The sequence below is a fragment of the Cimex lectularius genome, unplaced genomic scaffold (genome assembly GCF_000648675.2).
Source record: "Cimex lectularius strain Harlan isolate CLEC.00 unplaced genomic scaffold, Clec_2.1 scaffold1, whole genome shotgun sequence".
Taxonomy (NCBI): Eukaryota; Metazoa; Arthropoda; class Insecta; order Hemiptera; family Cimicidae; genus Cimex; species Cimex lectularius.
The window spans coordinates 3442241-3464213 of NW_019392813.1; the positions used below are offsets into that span (position 1 = coordinate 3442241).

The 21973-nt window shown below is 34.0% G+C and overlaps 1 protein-coding gene across 2 annotated transcripts in view; it reads right to left on the minus strand.

The window, feature by feature from the left end:
* Nucleotides 1–21973, minus strand: part of LOC106665249 — a 96254-nt gene that overhangs the window by 11464 nt on the left and 62817 nt on the right. For both annotated transcript variants that reach the window (XM_014391546.2, XM_014391556.2), the window contains exon 2: nucleotides 17421–17465. The gene's annotated coding sequence lies outside the window, so the exon portion shown is untranslated. The remainder of the gene's footprint in view (nucleotides 1–17420; nucleotides 17466–21973) is intronic.

Here is a 21973-nt window from a genome sequence, read left to right on the forward strand (position 1 = left end):
AACTAATAACTAAGGCTAGTTTATATTTTGGGAGAAAAAATCATATCATAAAAAATTAAGGGATCGATTTTTCGTGAGTCACGACTTTTACGTTATTTTCTCGTATATTGTCGGATGTAGTAATTTTCTCGTAAAGTGATCACGTCTAGGATTTTGAGGGTGTAGACACATTGTTTTAAATGTGTCAATCTTCTATTACGTAGGTATTTTACAGATAAACCTGGAAGATCTGAAAAAGTTCAGGAACGTTTTTCACAATTTTTCTAATGTTCAGGGAGTTCTTGTTCATGATAATAAAGTTAAATTGATTCATTTATTAAATAAACATCAATTAATAGACAAAAAGCTAGAATATATGTTTAAAAATGCCTTCATCAAAATTGTTTGGCCTATATTGAATTGTATCCTTCTCTGATAACATTTTTGCTCCATCCTCTAAATAACCAATTTAAAAATAGTACCAATTTAAACAGAAAGGAAATTTTTGGTAACAAACGTCATTATCGACCCCCCAGGAAGGGAAAAGTATACGTCGAAGCCAACCCCTATTTGTGAAGGGGTCGCCGGGCTTAGATGCTAGATTTGTTCTGGGTTTCAGCTTATAGCAATAACTCTTAAGGATTTTTCCTCCCCCAGAAGGGACCAGATGAAGTAACAGGATATTGAGTCTTAGTAAACTCCTCCCAGGCCGAAAAGGGGACCAAACGAGGTGTTCCAGTCACTAGATGATTAAGCCCTTACGCGCTGGTAGTCAAACATCATACAAAAGACATCATTAAATTGACTTTTATTAAACTTTATCCCAAATAGGCTAAGAAATTAAAGAAACTATTTAATTAAGATGTCAATTAAATATAGAATGTATGCATGATTTGGCAGAAACCTTTTCACAAGAGTTTTCTTTATTTTTACTGAAAGTTTGAATAAGCAGAGGGTAAGAGGTCAATTTTGTTTTGTTTATTATTGTTTTGTGAGCACAAGACACATTTTCGTCAAATCGTTTGGGAGTTGTTTCCCCGCGGACTTACGCCTCACTGACAACTCCAGCCAAATAAAAATCCCTGTAAAAACAACTCCAACTAGAATAATGCATTTCGGCTTCGTAAGAAAAATATATTACGCAAACCGGGCTTAATAAGGCAAAGAGAATTCCATTAGTTTTCTATTATCCCGTCTGAGATTAAAGGGCTTGAAGTAGCGGTAAGAAAAGGCCTTTTGAAAGCATCAAGGTTAATATTTCCCCGGGTTAATTATTTTTTGATAGAGGGCCGGGCAGGAAGATTCCATCCGAGACAATGCTTTTGGATAATAAACCTTTATTAATTTATTGAAATTCTAATTTTTAAACACGGTAGACATGGCTACTGGCAGCCGAAGGAAATTAATTAAAAATTACCCGTTCTGCTCCTCGGTTCATCAGGATTTGAAAACCAATTCTTTTGTAAAAAAAATGGCAGAATAAAAACTGTTTAGGAACGGGAGAGAGAGTGAGTGAGAGAGAGAGAGAGAGAGCAAAGAAGAAGAGAGGAAGAGAAAGAACGAGAGGGATATGAAATTAAAAAAGGGAGAGAATAAAATTAAAAGACAGTAAGTGATAGGCATAAATACAGAGAGAGAAGGAGAAGAGGATCATAGATAAATACAAATATTGGGTTGTCCGGAAAATAATGCAGGATTTTAAGTTTTCATTAAAAAAAATCTATATAAAATATTCTGTTTACGTTTACAGGATTACTCATTNGAATTATATTATATATTTATTATTATTTTGAAAATAGGGGTCAATTTGCTTGATACCTTGATAGACAGAGAAAAGTGAAAGAGAGAAAGAAAAAGAGAGAGGGGGAGAGAGAGTGAGAGGGAGAGAGAGGGAGAAGGAAAAGACAAATAGAGATAGAAATAAGCAGGAATAAATTTTTATAATAGATAGAGAGAATGAGAGAGAGAGAAAGAAGATAGAGAGAGAGAGAGAGGGAGATACACAGAGATAAGATAAAAACACGAGAAAACAATTGGGAGATAATGTGTAGGAAGAAAAATAAAAACAGATATTTTATAAATATTCTATTGTTTATTTATTATTTTGAAAATAGGGATCAATTTGCGATAGACAGAGAGGAGTAAAGAAAGAGATAGCGAGTGTGAGAATGAAAGATAGATAGATATATAGACGGATAGACAGATAGAGAGAAAAATGAAGTGAGAGTAGTGAAAGAAAGAGAGAAAAGGGCAGAGAGAAAGAAAGGCAAATTGAAGGCTAGAGAGGGAGAGAGCAAAAATGAAAGAAGAGTAGAATAATAGAACAGAAACATAGAATAATTGATCGATAGAAAAAATATAGATAGCGAAGAGACAGAGAGACAGAGAGAGAGAGAGAGAGAGAGAGAGAGAGAGAGAGAGAGACAGACAGACAGAGAGAGAGAGAGAGAGAAGAGAGAGAGAGCGAGACAGATAGACAGATAGAGACAGAAACCAGACAGAGACAGAAACCAGACAGAGACAGAGGCGAGTGTAAGGAAGAGAGGGAGAAAAGCAAGAGAAAGAAGGAAAGAAAAGTAGATAGAGAAAAGAAAGAGAAATGGAAGAGAGAAAAAGAAAATAATAGATAGACAAAAAAATAATATGTAGAAATAGGAGAAAGAGATAGACAGACAGACAGAGAGAGAGAGAGAGAGAGAGAGAGAGAGAGAGAGAGAGAATTTTGATGAAGGGGTGTCGAATATATCGCTTTCATCCCTTTGAATTTCACAAGATTAAGATTAAGGAACACGAGTCAATAACAGACAGGCAAACCACTGAAGGGTGGCTAAATGCTAAAACGTGTTTGACAGACAAGACAAGCGAGAACAAACAGATCAGAACAATCGGATCCAACCAAGCAACAGGTTTAGGCCTCACAATTACACATATTTTCTAATCAGAACGAAAATACATTTTCAATTTATTGTTATAATAGATAAAACTAACATTTCACCATGATGATCATGGAGATTTTTAAAAAAGAAACAATTATTTTTAAAAGAGGTAACAGTAAGCAGCTTTTCGCAGTTTCACTTCCTAGTGATCTCATCGTAAGAAATAATGAGTGACAAGTGAGTGTCTATAATTACGTAGTTATATCCGTATGGACTGAGTGACCTCTCCGCTCAAGACTGTACAAGTCAATTATTTTATCATAGCCATTAGTTTATAGTCAATTAAATAGTCGAAAATTTCCAATGAAAAAGAGAAAAATGTCAATATATAAAAATATAGATAAGATTTAATCCGAGTAAGAAAAAACCTTCGATCAAATCCGTTTTGTCGCCTTTATAATATGAATACAGGTAAAAATTCCTGACGGTGTTTTCAAAAAGAATCTCGATTTCGCGTAGCAAAAACTCCAGCCTGGCATATTCTGCATTTTCATCATCATCAAACGTCGACGGATAAATACTAAAATTCCTTCCCAGTCGATGTTTTATATCAGTAATAATTAATTTTTGCTTTAAATGGATAAAAACTATTAGGAAAAAAATAATCTGAAGTTTAAAAAAATGTTAAGTCATAAACTTGATAATTGTTGTTGATTAATATTTAATGTGTACTTAAAACATTGAATATGAGATCAAATTTATTGCCGGTAATGAAAACGTTTTCAGATACTTTTCGAGGTAACTTTACATGAACAAAAGAAACCGGTTTTAGGATCGTTTTTCTTAAATAAAAACCGATTGAGTCGACCGTTTCCTTTTGTGTCTCGTGTATCAATCGTCTGACACGTCGTTGGAGCTATTGGGAGAAAGCTTTTTCCGAAGGATGTTGAACGATGCTATTTGCATCCGAGCTGTCCAGAGATAAAGACAAGAGCTCTTACCGTTACGGTACGTGGTTTAGAGATTGGTGGATTACGTGCATGACAAATCCACACATAAAGATATTAGCGAAGGTAGAGAATTTCCGCCGCGTCATACCTGACTCTGACACACTTAGGTCTCAAACGCTGAGACGATTCATCCATGAGGTCATCTCATAAACTGCAATGACATCATTTTGTGAATGCACGATATATTAACCTAACCATCCCTAACCATAAATATAAGACCGGAGAATTAACTTTTCATCACTTACATAGATAGGCTTTTTCAAATTGACATGGTAAAATTTTAGAACTTGTCTGATTTTAAGTTATGCTAAAGCGTTTTTTTTTGCAAATAACGCTTTGCATAATGGCATGTCTTAGGTTCTATAAGTGGATCCTGGTGTCGACGATTAGATTTCGGGGGAATCACCGCGGTAGCTATTTGTGTGATAGTCCACGTCCAGCTTTGGCCGAAATAATTACAGAAGGCAACCCGAGGAAATATAAATCCGTCGGATTTAAGAAAACCCTGGCAAATTAACGTTTCCGGCCCGCTTGTAAATTATCGGGGAATAATTTACCGCCCGGGAGCTTTTATTATTCAAATGTTACAAATCTGATTTTACCTCGGATTTGTTACGGTACGTCCGAACAAGTACGACTTTCGGAACCTGTTCTCGGACCTGCCTTTTTATTTTATTACAATGCAGTCATCAAATTCCTAGATGGTTTTATATGGCCTTTTATGAAGATTCAAACAAATTATATTAATTGACTAAGGGCCAACGAACACCACTAAAGGCAAATTCCTACTGGTATACTGACGGCTCCAAAACCGATAAGGGTACGGGAGCTGGGGTCTTCTGGATGAACCCCAAGACCAACTGACGGTAAACCTAGGTAAGCTACAGTTTTCCAGTTTGAAATCATAGCGATTGAACAATGTGCCAGAGAAATAAAAAGACTAGGAATACATTACCGGAAGATAGCCATTTTCACCGAAAGCCAGACAGCATGCGAGGCGAAGGCAAAGAATGTTTGGAACTTCATGAAGGCGGAAGTCAGCGACACTAATGACCTGACCCTGGAATGGGTCCCTGGACATTCGGGAATAGAGGCAACGAAAAGGTTGACATGTTGGCCAAAAAAGGAGCCAACATGGAGTCTCGGGCCCAGAACCCTATTGCGGCCTAGCAGCCTGCCACAAAAGAGGATACATCTTAAAATGGATCCTTAATGAGTTCAAAACCTGGTGGAACAATACCACAGGTATAAAGCACGCGAACAGAATTACTGGAAGGCAACTGCAACCGAACCAGGAATCAGGTTGGACCCCTGACATGGCACTGCCACTCAAGAAAGCACATGCACCGGATAGGATTACAGACAGAAGAAACTCTGCGCAGATACTGCCAGGAAGAGGAGAAGACCGCAAGACACATTCTACGTTTCTGTGAACGTCTTTGTAGGTGTAAGTTCTTGCAACTAGGACAAGAAAAACCACAAGCAAGATCCTACACCAAGGAGCCGCTGGCAAAGATGTGGAGGCTGGTTAATAACCCGAAGCTAGCCAGTGAGTTATAAATAACAGGGGAGCACAACAGATCTATTCAAGTCGAGGTGCAGTAGGCCTTGTGGCCGCCTCTTTTATTCCTATCCCTAATTGATATAATTTGTTTTGTTCATAAATATTGATGTTTTACATATGAAGAACTTGGAAATTAAAAGGTGTCAAATTTTACTCCTCGATCCACTCGGACACTAACTTCCCATCTCAACCCCACCTTTTTTAATTTTCCCTCCTTTTTGCCATTTTTCAAATGTGCACGGTAGCTCAAGTGGTAGAGCAGCGGCGTATCTAGCCGAAGATCGTGGGTTCGAATCCCGCTCGTGACACTAACTTTTTTATCTCAGCTAAAAACCTTAATTAATTGAAAGATGTTAATTGGTCAAGCGGACCACGAAACTAGTGAATTCTGGCATATTTTATGGATAGTATGATCTATCAGCTCTGGCTCTTCAGATTTCGCTAACAAATCTGGGAAGCATGAACAGCTTCAAACTCGCAGATCAAATATGTTACAGCAAATCGAAATATTGTAAATACTTAAATACCACAAATATATCTCACACGAAAAAAGATTGCATGATCTTAATTGAATCTAACATCATTCCTAGTCCTTTTCCTGCGTTTTTGTCTTCATTGTAAAAGCAAAGTAATACTAATTTTAGAATTATTTTAGTTTTCATTATTAGAAGTATTCAATTTTTCAATCACGAACACTCTGGATAAAGGTCTTGATGAAAAAAGTGAATTCAGTCGTTACTGCCAAACTTTCGACCTATTTAAAGATCATCAGGGCATATATTAATTTCACATTATGAAAAAACAATTGTTAAATCAATTGTACAAATATGTTTTTCGTAAAGGGAATTTATGATTGTTAGGTTTAAAAGTTGTGGGTTACTATCATTATTATCGTTAGAGCAAACGAACTATCTTAAATTACTGAGATATATGCAAGAAAAGTGCACAACTAAAAAAGCGGAGGTTTTTTTGGAGGTGGTGATGGCGATGAGGATACATGGTTTGTGCTCCACAGGCACTGCAGCCTTCTGGCTTATTGTACCTTCCTAGTTCCTTAGTTCAGTGCAATAGACTCAATCCTTCTCCTAAGAAGTATCAGGTCATTGACTGTCGCTGCTACAATTTCATTCCCTAGGTTTTTCTGTGTGAGTTGGTTAAATCTCCATTGAGCTGTTGCTTCCCATTCGAAGGTGATATGGGTGGCTGTTTCCTCCTCCTCAATACATAATCTGTAGATGTGATCATCATTATATATGCCCTTGTTATATAGATGTTTTCTCAGATGCCAGTGGCCGGTTAATAGTCCTACCACTCTTCTGAGTTTAGCCCTCTGCAATTGCAGCAGAGATTTTGCCAGTCTTGCTAAGGGTTGTTTTAACATAAGTTTACTGTGTCTTGTGCCGCTAGAGTTTATCCACTTCTCCTTTTTTTTTAATTTGGATCCATTCTGCGAGGATTCTGTATTTGTTTTTGTTACCCCAAATATAGGTTTGGGGCTTATGTATGGTCTTGCAGAACCTCCTCTGGCCGGTGTGTCTGCTTTTTCGTTAACCAAAATTCCTTTATGGCACCGAAGATATCATCAGGTTGTGGAAATTTTGGATGAATTCATTGACTAATTTTGATGTGATTTTTTTACAAGCTGCTTGGCTATCAGATGTTATAAGGATTTTTTTCTAGTTTGAAAGCGTTGATTCTGCTTGAAAAACCGACGTTCCCTAATGAGTGTTATTGCTCATATCTTGGGCTTGTACAAAAAACACCCGATCCGGTTCCTTCGTTTCTTTTGGAGCCGTCAGTATCCATACCATTGTATTTGATGCTCTCCTCCATAGTCTGTTGAGTCTTGTGAGTGTGTAAAGAATATTTCCGGTATCGTATAGTCTAGGTGGAACAGCTGGATTTTTAAAGTTTTGTGTTTTCGCTTAAGTCTTCGACAAACGAAAGACAATATTGATGGATCATGACAGTTTTTATTTCCAACAGCCATAATGGCGTGTACTTAATACATAAATGAAAAAAGTAAACTCCTGTAAATTTTTCTTTTGTTGAGTAGTGTCACTTTTCTTAACCTTAAAAAATAAAAAAATAGCACTTGAAATTGTCAAAGGAATTGCCTGCCTTAGGATTTAGAATTATTTTTCTTTCCAATAGCAAAACTCATTTTGTTTCATTTTCTCTGTTTGCTAATCAGTTCTGTTCTCTGGCAAATTGGATGTAAGAAGACACGGGCATAAATCACGAAAATCCGCTATCGCTCTAGGCGGGGCGAGGCGCCTCGGACGATGCTCTTCCAGTATCCTTAATAAACCTCGAGGATGAACAAGGACCTTTGTTCATACATCACCTCTCCCCCAGCCGGATTAACTCGACGTATGTCCTGAATGGCCTATTCGTCCCAAACAGTGTTACCACGGTAACGGTCTGAGCTTTTCCTCACTGTACGCTTTCGATTTTTTTAGGTTTTTTTTATTCTGTTTGTAAGTGTCTTTCAAATTGGCAGCATTGTTGCCTCTTCTTGACACCGCGCGTCCTTTTTCATTGTGAGTTTCTGTCAAAACGTCACGGACGTCACGTCGAACCGGTCGATCTCTCGACTTTGAGAAACTACCAAACCTCAATAGAAATGATGAATGGTGTAGTGAGTGCGGTGTTCAATCCTTTTTAAAAAGATAGTTCCTACTTACATGCTGGGCAGGAGATCTTAAGAAATATGCAGGAGACAATATTGGGATGCAAGAGACTTTTTTGGAACACTTCTTGATTTCAAAATGAAGACACTTAATTATTTTATTATAATTGGTTATTTATTCGAATTTAAACGAAGAAAACAATAACAAGCAAACAAAGTTTCACTTTTCATTGAACACATATTGAAAAAATCAAACTAAACATAGTCGGTCCGTGCAGCCCTTAGAGTCTTAACTCGTCCCTCTTTAAAATTTTACAATTCAATTATTTCGCTGTTTTTATTTGCCGGTGTTTTGTTTTGATTTCTGAATGAAATTCCAACGGGACTAAATGCCGTTGATCTGCGATTGATTTACTGGTCTTCTGGAATCCCGTGGGCGTAGACTGGTTCAGCGATCCCCTGTCCTGTCCTAACGGTGGCCGAGGCGGGCAGAGGACCCTTTCGCGGACCGGTAACCATATCCTTCGGACATGCCGGACCGCTAGGCATCGTCAAATCGTGCCGTCAAACGAGGTTTCACTTATTCCCTTTCCTCGGGGAAACAAATCGAACACGAGCGATTCGAACGACGGTCGGTGGACGAGGGTTTTTTGCATAATTCAAACAACGAGATAACCGTTTAAAGTATGGCTTAGGTGGAATACTGTATTGGATAATACAAAAAACAACTTCGAATTTTCTTCTAGAAGATAAATATCGAATTATTCAAGTTAGAACTTGACCTAACCTAAAAATACCATATAACCTGTTCAAAACAAATAAAACTATAGCCATTTTCAAGTTTAAACATTTTCTCGAAGGATTTGATTGATTCTATCTGCTTATAATTTTAGCCACTGGTAAATATTTGCTCTATCTTCATAAAGCACTTTAAAGCACTTTGGCTATAAACCCAAGAGTCCACTTGAGCCAGTTTGATTTTCCAGGCTATAAATTGTATTGTTATTGCCATAATCATACCAGACAACTTGTAGATTTGTTTACCAAGGTTTTACAGCATTAAAAGCAGACTAAACAAGAGAAATTTTATTTAGGTCGGTTCGAGAGCCCTTGTGGCGAACCATGTATATAACAACTCAATGAGATTAATGAGCACAAACAAGAAAATAAATTGAAATTGGATAAATATTCTTGTTCTAATATAAATTAAAAATTATTTTTAATGACAAGTTTATCAATTGTGATAATATTTTGACAATGCTTGAGCAAAAAATTTGGTGATCTGCTGATTAAAAGGCATTTTTGTCTTTATATCAATTAAGCCATCAATGGAGCCAGATTAGGCGCAATAAAACCGAATATAATTAATTTCACCTGGGGGCAAAATGTCAAATTATATTATGACTTAGGCTTTATCCATGATCATTATTCAATAACAGATCAAACCCTTATGCAAAGAAAGGTTGCTCGATGTGTCCCATATAATAGAGGCGTGTCATGCCTTGGCTCCATACCGAGAGCATGTAGGCATGCCGCCGGATCTAAGAAGAGTTCTCGAACACGGTAGTGAGTTTCAGGGTCCCCTGTTCCGCTTTTTAGAAGAATTGGAATTTTTTTATTGTATGTAGCCTTCAAAATATGCGTTTTGTGTTTCTGTGTCTTGTACGAGTGAATGGATTTATTGATGTGAATGGGGAGGTAGAATTAGAAGAAGTAGCTTCTCCATCGCCTCTCAAGTTGTGTGTAAGACTTGGGCCGATGGCGAAAATTTTATAAAAATACACCATCGACCCCAATTTAGAATGTTTATTTTAGAAACAGGTAGTATGAGTGCGATCAATGTATGTAGGTATTGGTGTGATTGTGTATCGAGTGTGTAGTTGTATTTCGCTAGTGCTTCGGGGCTGAAATGATCAAGCGTCGGTTGCCCCTGTCAATAAAAAAGAAGAAAAAAAACAGATCAAAATAACGTTAAAACCCCGAGGTATTTAAATTTTTGAAGGGAAACAAAAATGGCATGAATAGCTGCTTGTACGAGAACAGAACGTCCTCCATTTTTCTCTAGCGGGTTATCCCAGATGGTCCTACAATCCTAGAAAGGGGTGAACTTTGTGGAGACTTTTTATTATTAAAATTATTAACTGACATTTCCTTTTAATATTGCACAGTGCCAAGGATGGCTTAACTAATCCAGATATAAATCAGTTGGACTTAAAAACAAGTACATTCAGCTTAATGGCTGAATAGCGTGGTACCTTTTAACAAGGATGAGGTACCAGACATCCAGATAAGTATGTATTTTTTTATCCTATTTTTTTTGGTTAAAACACTAGATAGATAGATTAATACTGTATTTCAGCAATAGCTATTGGGAGAACCAAATGGCAAAATAAAGATATCTTCCAACTTAAATTGGCATGACAATATTTACAAAAGTAATTAATAATAATAATAATAATAATACCATGTAAGAACTAATCAAAATACATCATCAAATACATGGCGCTTAACTTAAAATCAATAATTACACGACGCAACAATAAAACATTATTCATTGACAATAAAAGCCCTCAATTTAAGTGCTTCATAAATAAAATTGAACACATCCATTGCCTGGTTTTTTGCTTGGAATTTTAGCAAGAACTCAAGTTTGTCTAAATTGTTATTATTTACACATGTATCTATGTATTTCTTTAAATAAAAGGATCTTTGAGGTTGGTACAAGTTCTCCTCTTCAAACAATTTACACACAGATCATGTTTCAATTACATATTTGATGGCCATTCACGGTTGACACATGGGCACCTGCTTTTGGGCCAAAGCCCGCATAGGTGCCCCTTATGCAGAGAAAGGTTGCTCGATGTGTCCCACATAATAGAGGCGTGTCATGCCTTGGCTCCATACAGAGAGCGTGTAGGCATGGACTTAAGAAGAGTTCTCGAGCACGGTAGCGAGTTCCAGAGTCCCCTGTTCCGCTTTTTAGGAGAAATTGGGTTTTTTTATTGTATATAGTATGTCTTATGTGTTATGTGTCTATATGTTTTGTCTGAGTGCGTGTATTTATTAGCGTGAATGGCGAGGGGTGAGGGTGAAATATAACGTCATCATCACCCCTCGAACGATGAGAGCGTAAGAGTGCGTGTTCGGGGTCGATGGCGGAATATTTATAAAAGTACTCCATCGACCCCAATCTAGATTAGTTTGAATATAGGGTCGGTGGAGGAATATCAAGTACTGTATTGTATGGATGTATTTATGTGTATGAATGTATTTATTTGTATGAATGTAGTGTTTGAAAGGGTAAATAGAATATAGACATAGTTGGGGGCTGAAATGACCTAGATGTCGGAAGCCCCAGCAAAAAAAAAAATTACATATTTGAGCCATTTACAAACAATTCGATTGCCTTAGTATTAGACAGCCTTAGTTGTATAAGTAGTCTTTGGTTATTTATAGACAAATTTAGTTGTAAATAATTTTCACGTTTATACAAGGAGCTGATTTTTCTATAAAAAGGGTTAAATTCTGAGTTTAGCACTACTTCTTTCTCTATTGTGCAGAGATTATTTTTCCACTTTGATAAAATACTTTCCTTTTCGCGTTTCAGACATTCAGGGTCCCAAAGGTTGTTACAACCTATACCAATCAATAACTTTTGCAATTGATAGAACCAGTCCCTATGATTTACTTCTAAATTACACGCAGTGAATTGGCCTTACGGAAGACATCATGAAAGGATCTTCTCAGAAGCGAACCATTTTCAATGTTCAATACTTTTATCCACAAATTTAAAATTCTTTTAGCAACGGTGATGGGCTCAAGTTCAAGCTCAATCCTTACATAGTGGCTAGGTGTATTCGGGGCAAATGGTAAAGTTGCTTAAAACACCTACTTGTAATTTATCCGATTCGTTAAAATATCCAAGGGACCACAATACCGCAGAATACAAGGATGAAGCAGCAACAATAGAATCAAATAGTCTCTTTTTCGTTTCTAATGAACGCGATCTACCCTTTATTAAGAGGTCTCAAACTTCCCAAGTGCTCTCAAGCCTTTGTTACATGAATTTTTCACTGCTGGCATAAAACACTATCTACAATAGTTAAATAATTTAGCATGATCATTTTTCAAATTATTTTTCATCCCACTAAGTGCTCAAACCTTGATGTCCTTCTGGTTGTTATTTTTACATTCTTGTTAATCAGTGAGGTGCTCTGAATTTTTGAAGATTTGAAAAGATCCTCAAGAATTAGATTTAATCCTTTTACCCTGCTATGAGTGTACCGACAGATGAAGATTCATATGCCAAGGCCATGTCGTGAACTATCAAAGGTGACTGAAGAATTTCCTGAAGAACGTTTTTTCAAAACACGCCCCTAAGGTATTTTCCGACTTTAACGGATTATCGTCTTGATTGTAAATTATACCTTGTATGTTGCGAAACACAACTCGGCTGACGGCATTACCAAGGTTGAAATATTCGTTATTTTACTGCTAAAGTGAAATGCTAAGAAAGACATTGTACTGACCAAATGGAATAGATTCACATGAACTCGACCTTAAAAAAGAATACTGCGCCGGAATATTATTGTGGCATTATAGAGCTATTTAAGTTCAAAGGCCGTTCTACCTAACAGAATTCAGGTTTGTGAAGTCCAATTCCTTATCCACTACATTCCTACATCTTCAACAATCTACTACTGGTACAGCTATTCTTCTGATTCTTTTCTAAACCCAAGATCTTCCAAAAAATATTAAAACTTTCTACATATCCGATCTCATCATTCACAACGACCTCGGTCCATAAAGTGGCATGGTGTGCTAGTTAAGCTCAAGGGCATCCTTCCCAACAGATAATTGTAGGTTTGCGAGGACTATTCGTTCCCATCTTTCAGTTAAAGCTGGTGTCCGTCAAGGTTGTATCTTAGGTCCTATGCTCTACTCAATATACACCCATGATATTCCTAAAACTCCGATAGTTATATCTAGGTTTGCTGACACAACCTTTCCTCCTATTCCGTCATCTCCAGGACCTTTCAAACTCACAATTCCTTGCTGTAAGAGTGATATAAAAAGTGAAAGATAGACGAGACTAGAAGTAAATATTTAGCTTTAACACCTACCTCCTTTCTAAATGAACATCCTTCTTCCCCACTACCGTCGTATCCTTTACGTTATCCTGAACTATTTCTAGTTAACCCCATACAAAATGCCTGGGACTTGATTAACAAACAACTACATACAATTATGACAATATGGACATAACTGAACGTTTAGAATCCAGAACCAATCCATGGCCCTATGAAAAATAGTGGACCTGTCAACATATTCAATCTCAGCATACACACCGACGTCAACATTTTTTCATCATTGACAGGCCAAGAACCACTCCATCCTTCCCACCCATTATAAACTCTTGTAACATTCACTCTTCCAAATAACCCACTCAAAAGCTAGCTATGTGACTTCTTGATTTTGTATTATTTACAATATAAAAACAATATTTAAAACAAGACAGTCGTGCTCTGAATAAACAGACATGTTTAATAGATCTCTCCAAAAAACTAACGGTCTCACCGTTGCACGTGATGGATGTAATCAAAATGGAAAAATCTCCGACAATTAATCTTCCGGGGGGTATATAAACCCGTATTTAAATAATAGATATAATCCACTCCGACCTGCAAACAGTCAAAAAGTTTATAATGAAAATGAAAAACCGGTTTTTGCGATAACTCCATCAAAGGGTTAGAGGATGTTAGAGCATAACTAACAACTCGAGCCGGCCTGGAAAAATGCAAAACCGCAAACTCTAAGGTGACAATAAAAATCTTGACTTTATCTTTATTATAATTATTTATAGATTTGGAAATGAACGGATTTAATTATCTCTTTTATGCAGTTTTTGGCCATAAGACGTCAAGTCCTTCCTAACTTAGTGCTTTCAAATTAATAACCCATCATGAATTAAAATAAAACTAATGCCACCTAATTTGTAATAATTCAAAGCAAATTAAATATTTTCCGCTTGGTGGGACCGGTTAGTAGTTAACAGAGACAAATTCTCTGTCAAACTGTCGGCTATGTTTTAACCAGTCATTAATCACAAAGTAATGAATTCAATTCATTAAAAATAACCAGGGAAAAATCACTGTAGATTCTTTTTATTGAAAACTATTTTTCAATTGATTGAAGGGTGTAATTTTAATTCTTAAAAATATTTACTTTGAGAGTAATGGATCATATGGTAAATATGTTTGGAATGTTTCCCAATGGAACAAGCAAAATCTAGTTCAAAAAGTATAGTTCTTCTTTAACAACTATTGTAGTAGGAAACTAAAACTTAAAAAAATATCTATGAACCGATCATGATGATATATGCATAAGGCTGGCTTGTGCCGAGAGTCCCGTTGCGTTAATTGCCAACCGTTATGTTCAGAAGCTCTTTCATTTCTTGTTTAATTGTAATTAAGTTAGGAGCTGAGTTGGTTTTGTAAATTGAAAGAATAAGAGGTCCACGTCGTAAATCTGCCATTTTTAATGCCGTTTTGAGCCGTGTAATTCGACGATCTGTAAAGTGCCGATAGGGCGGTACAACTCGGAACTGAAGAACTTTTCAAATTTACGGCTCCCTCACGATCTACTAAGCCAATAAAAATCACATTCTGAACCAATAGCAATAATTAAAACAGACAAGTGGTCATAACGGGACGGACTTATTAAATATAATACGACGATGAAATTTATTCGAAAAACAATACTTTGATATATATGTTTGACGTCTATTCATATACAGCCGGATTGTTGGCTGTGTTTGTTCTTCTTCCATTCAGAAACACTATAAATCTATATATTTGGTGATAAAAGGAGTGATAAAATCATAAAATAACGTGATATGGGATTAATGTACCCAAAAATCTGGGTTTCATCCCGTATTTGTGGATCAGCAGCAATTAGAAGACAGTTCAACCTTGCTTTTACTTTTTATGTCTTGTTAATTTATGTTTCTTAGTTAGATTTACACATTAGTTTTTATTACTTTAAACTATAGCTTTTTTCCATTTAATTAACATTTTTTTCTCGTCACGAACTCTTTTTAATTTAAAAATTAACCTTTCCTTATCAAATTAACTCTCTTCAATTGCAAATTAACTTTTTCTTTAAATTAACTTTTATTAATTTCAAATTAAGTTTTACTTATAAAATAATCTTATTAACATACAAATAATATCTTCTTTAAACCATAAAACTAACTAGGGTATGGTATAAAATTCCTCAATATAAAAAAGTTAAACATATTTGGGCTCTTAGAAAACCATATAAAATTTATTATATTTAAAATTAAAATTTATACATTAGTTTTTATTACTTTATACTATAGATTTTTTTTCATTAAATTAACCTTTTCCCGTCACGAACTCTTTTTAATTTGAAATTAACCCTTTTTAATTTAAAAATTAACCTTTTCTTATCAAATTAACTCTCTTTAATTGCAAATTAACTTTTTCTTTAAATTAACTCTTATTAATTTCAAATAAGTTTTACTTACAAATTAACCTTTTTAACTTACAAATAACCTCTTCTTTAAACCATAAAACTAACTAGGGTGTGGTATAAAATTCCTCCAATATAAAACAAAAATTAAACCATCGAATTTGGGATCTTAGAAGACTAGAGAAAAATAATTATATTTAAAATTAAAATTTACACATTAGTTCATATTACTTGATACTATAGATTTTTTCATTAAATTAAACTTTTTTCCCGTCACGAACTCTTTTTAATTTGAAATTAACCCTTTTTAATTTAAAAAATAACCTTTCCTTATCAAATTAACTCTCTTTAATTGCAAATTATCTTTTCCTTTAAATTAACCCTTATTAGTGTCAAATTAATAATTTTACTTACAAACAAACCTTTTTTTAATGTACAATTAACCCCTCCTTCAAACCATAAAACTAACTACGTTATGGTATAAAATTCCTTCAATATAAAAAACATATCGTATTTGGGCTCTTAGAAGATCATAGAAAATTAATTATATCAAAAATTAATGATTAGATAAAAAAAAATAAAGTATTCTTCTTTTAATTTGATTTTGTTTTAAATTCTATTTAATTGGTCTCTTCAAAACCATACAAAAATTAATTAAAATTAAAATAAAAAATTATAGTGGAAAAGATATAAACATGACGAAATCTTAATTTATTTTGAATTTTTTTTTAAAATAAATAAATTTAAAAATTTATATTTATGCTTTTGATATTATATACAAGGTGACTCGTAACAGACGTCAATACTTATTCGACCCTAATAACTATCTATTTTTATGTGATATGGAGGCTTTATTGGAAAAAGTCGTGAAAAGTTGAAGTAAAAAGCAATATAGAATACCTGGAATACAGAATAAACCTTTATTTAAATATTTATCATTTTTAATTTTAATTTTGATAATTTTTCAAGCAGCTATTATTTAGACAATTTAGCTAGCTTTTCCTTTTTAATTTCTTGTGTCATTCACTTTATTTTCGAGTTTAGTTAGATTTACATTAGCTGTTGCTTTTTTTCTTTTCAAATTAACTCTTTTTAATTTCAAATTAACCTTTTTTTACCTTCATATTAACACTTTTTAATTTGGAAATTTACCTCGTCTTTAAAACATAAAAACCCAGGAGAAGGTATGAAATTTAAGCACATAAAATAAAATTCCTGCATTTGAAAAAATATTAAACATAAAATACTTGAAAATGAATTATAATTACAATTAAAAATCGTATAAAATGAAATATAAAAATAAATGATCCGTCTTTTAATCTGAATTTTTTTAAAATATACAGTATATTTATATTATACAATAATTACATTTTACAAAGTCTAACTTAATATTCTATGAGATATTGCGAATTTATGGGAAAAAGTGGTGGAATGATGAAGTGGCAGGAAATATAAGATATGCGGAATACAGAATAACTCTTCATTTAAATATTTTTTATTTGAATTGTAATTAATTTTTTTCAAGCAGCTATTATTTAAACAATTTAGCTAGCTTTTCCTTTTTAATTTCTTGTGTGTTGTATTTATTTTATTTTAGCGTTTAGCTAGATTTATATTAGTTGTTGTTTCTTTACACTATAGCTTAATTTAACTCTTTTTAATTTCAAATTACATTAATTAGTTTACGTTCATATTAACCCTTTTTTATTTTAAAATTTACCTCTCTTTTCGAACATAAAAACTAGGAGAAGGTATAAAATTTAAGCGAGTAAAGTAAAAATCCTGGTTTATTTGCTCCCCTTGATGGAGTTTTGTTTTCACAAATTGATTTTTAGTAGCGTGAAAAGTCAATATTTAATACTTACTCTAGGAAATGTAGATTTTTGAAGAATTGGATATGTTCTCGGAGCCTGCAAAAAGAAAAAAGTTTTATTAAAATTTTGCTTGTAATTGATAGTAAGGTTGTAAAAATAAAATTAAGATATGTAATAAATAAGGAGAACGCGTTAACAGAATAATTTTTTGTTTTTCCTCTGCCGGAAATACAAACTTTCGTTAAATCGTGTTCGGGCTTTCTGTTTTGTTCCTCGCCGGAATATTTTATTAATATTTTAGGTTGGACCTGGAAAATATCCTGGGTCTCGTGATCTTGGGAATATTTATGAAAAGAGGTGACGGCGATTTGGGACACCCTCGAATTCGTGACGGGGCCTCGACAACTATGGCCGGCTAATTTTCAACAATTTGCACTCGCGAAAATCGCCCCTATAAAATACACGTTTATTCAGCATTAAATTCTTGGAATGAAACAGGATTTTTTTAAAACTGTAGTTTGCGAAAGATTCTTTTCAAAATGGCTGTTTTCTGACAAACCGGCATATACCTTTTTCTAGCTTTTCTAACTCGATTTTTTTATATCTGTTTTCAGAGAAGATTAAATCTTATAAAAAATAGATATACAATATTTTTGACTTTTATATCCAGAGTTGGTGTTTTGAACCCATAAAAAAACATAATCGCCCCAAGATTTGCTTTGTATTTTTTTTTTTTTGCCTAAGTATTTCGACCTCTTCCTTACGTTTTCTGGGCTTTTGGGAGTTAAATACATCATAAAAAATATTAAACATGTATTTAATTATAGTAAAAAATAAAACTGGTCAAGCATCCATTGTTTAGTTTAAAATAAATCAGACTCAAAAACAAAATGATCATCAATAAAACGTAAAATATAGCTCAAGACATGGTTTAGCAACTACGCTTGAGAACAGTAAATGCTAATCTTTCGATTATCCAAAATCGTTCTGAACTCTTGAGCTTTAAGTTGTTGTTTTTTCGGTAAGGTCCTTTTCGTTCCTCCTAAGCGCCAAATGTGGCTAATGAGTCGCCCATGGACCCAAAGTTCTCGGAAACCATCCATCCCGGAGGAATGCCTCATGTGTCCAATTTTTTGCCGGCCGGCTTTTCCCCGGGCTACGATTCACCGACTCAAAAGAGGCCATTATTGCTGGACAATACGCAATTAGATTGCTTTTATTCAATGCGATCTTTTCTTTTGCAGAAAGGCGACAAAATCGATCCATTCAAGGAACGCTTTGAATGAAGTTAAAGAACCTTTAAAAGACTTTCACGCCAAACCTAGAAGAGAATTCAATATGCACTAAGCATCCGGAAAAATAAATTAAAAAAAAAACTATTTCCAGAATGAAAATATTAAAAATTATAGCTTTATTCGAACAATTTTCATAATTTTTTCGATATTTCCAAGTCTATACAACCCTTTTTGAAGAAACTATATACAATAAGAAGTTATTGATAATCAAGTACTATAATATCAAGATTTTTTTTTAAACATTTTTTTATATATATAATTTGGGTCTGAATAGAACCAACAATGATGTCGACTATTTTATATAATCCACCAAAAAGCCTTTCAATAAAAGTAATTAGAAGAAGAAAAGACCATAGTGATAAGAAAACATAGGCAAACAATGATATAAAATAAAATCCATTCTCTTTTGTTTTCCTCCTGTTAATATTTCATCTTAAATTAGGAAATAAAGTTTAAAACAAACTAAAATAAACTAGCAATAACTAATAATATTAATTAATTGCCATAGGACATATTTGTAAAATTACTAGTTAAATTCTTTTATTAGCCTGTACATGTATCAATCCTAAAAAAATCCTATCTTTGAAAAAAAAACCTGAACTCAAAAGACCATACGACGGAAAATTAATGACAATTATTTATTTATTTTTTATTATTTTATTGTTTTAAGGAGCATCTGACAATTAGAATTAAAAATTATATCAAAATAATATTATAAAAATAAATTGTTATGATTTTAATTTGATTGTTGGTTCATTTGAGAATTTTTAAATATAAAATAATTGGGCTTTTAAAATCATATCAAAATTAAATAACGGTCAAATTAATTAATAATTAATTTGAAATTTTTTTTTAAATACAAAATATCAAAAATATCATTTATACTTTCAATATTGAACCTCGCCAATATTTTATAAGGATATTTATTTTAACCTAATAACTCAATATTTTATGAGATATGGGCTTTATGGGAGAAATTTCAACGATGAAGTAACACGAAAAGCAAAAAATCCTGAATACACCTGTACAATTCATTTTAGTTAAGAAATGCTTTAACCATTAAATAAAACTAGTATCCATTCATTTATTTTTTAATTTTACATAATTTCATATCCATTTATGTTTAAGTGGTCAATCTTTCAATTAATTATTCTTTCTATGTAAGGTCTTGGTTGAGATGAAAACGTCAGTGTCACAAGCGGGATTCGAACCCACGGTATTTAGCTGAAAGTCGTGTGTTCGAATCTGGCTCGTGACACTGACTTTTTTATCTCAACCAAGACCTTACATAGAAAGAATATTGTTTTATTTTAATCGTAATTATTTTACATGTGGTATTTTATAAAAGCCTAAAAGATTTCATTTTTTAATTTCAAAATAAATATATTTTATTTTTATATCATGTTTAATTTCAATCTTATATAATTATATTAAAAACAATTCATTTGTTTTCATGGTCCGCTTAACAACATAATATCTTTCAATTAATTAATCTGTATTTAAGGTATTGGCTGATATAAAATGTCAGTGACACGGGCGGGATTCGAACCTACGACCTTCGGCTAAATACGCCGCTGCTCTACCACTTGAGCTATCGTGACTTCGATCCACTCGTATTTAGCCGAAGGTCGTGGGTTCGAATCCCGCTTGTGACACTGACTTTTTTATATCAGCCAATACCTTAAATACAGATTAATTAAAAACAATTATCAAATGTACTGAAATTTGACTTTACAACCTTATCATACCCATACCTATGTTGTTTTTAATGCATAAAGAAAAAATTGAAGTTAAAAATTGTTAATTTAAGGTTAAAAAGGGTTAATTTGAAATTAATTTAAAATTTAAAATGATTAATTTGAAATGAAAAATGGTTAATTTTAAATAAAAAGGATTATTTTGAGAGGGGAAAGGTTAATTTGACGGGAAACAGTTAATTTGATTGTAAACCACATATGAATAATTGATTTCATATTATGCTAATATAACATTATGCTACTCCGACCTCAACTACAGGCTCCTTCGAGAAGACCGGGTTACGCAATAATGTGCTTACCATTATAATTATTCAATTAATTAATCTTTATGTCAGGTATTGGTTGAGATAAAAAAGTCACGATATTTCAAGGGGTAGAGCAGCGGCATATTTAGCCGAAGATCGTAGGTTCGAATCCCGCTCGTGACACTGGCTTTTTTTCTTCAACCAATACCTTAAATAAAGATTAATTAATTGAAAAATGTTATTTGGTCAATTGGACAACGAAAGCTAATGGATTATAATTATTGTGCAACAAATAAAATTATTATTAATTTAATTTTTGCGTAACGTGTCAAGACTCGGACGTTCTTATGTATATCTTGTCATGTACACATCATATAAAAGAAATGTAACTTAGTCATGTTGATAAATTTTCTTTGTCTAATCCCAGAGACTACAGATCGTTCGGAATGCTTGTTTACAAGCTGACTTTAAAAAGAAATACCGTTGGACAAAGCACGCTTAAAAGCCTAGATTAGGCGGTATAGCTCACGGCGGAATTTTATCTCCGGAGTCCAGTCGAGTTCAGCTCGATTGAGAGAACACGTCGCAAAAGGAAAGAAGACCCTCGAGGAGTTCTTGTTAGAAACATGTTAACAAACGGTAATATTATTCATGCGAAAGCATAAGGGATTTTAGCCCCGTGAAAGGAGTGTTATGATAATGAGTGACCGCGGGGTAGGGGCTTCGACGGCTTTAGGTGTCCCTTGGGTTAACGTCCGCATTAACCCATATTGTACGGTTTTGTCAAAAAACAAAGAATATACCGTAAATTTCTATGGTGAAATGGAAAAAGTTTCCAAATTTGACGTACAAAAAGTAAAACGCGTCCGGTTACTAATTAGTGTCTGAATGCCAGGACTAGTAACCTGGTTTGAAATATTGATACAAGACACGGTCGTGCACATGTCGGATATTGGCATTTCAACCGTGTCCCTTTGCGTTATGAATTTTTAACAGTTCGACCTCTGGACGGCTTTCATACACGCGTTCATACAACCCCCGAGGCAGGCCGTGCATCTTCAATAGGCTTCCTTTCAATGGGACCCTGCTTTCTCGTCTTTTCCCCCATTCAATTCAAAACGGCCAGTCGGAATTTTCTTCGCTTGTCACTTTGCGATAAGAAAGCATTTATTATGAATCAAAATTGGCCGAGGACCGAATCACACGCGTGAATCACTTTATCCCCTGTTTAATTCAGTATTCCTCCACTTCTATAATAATTTCGTTAAAATCCTAATAGAGGCTTGTTTAGAAACAAGACAAACTTC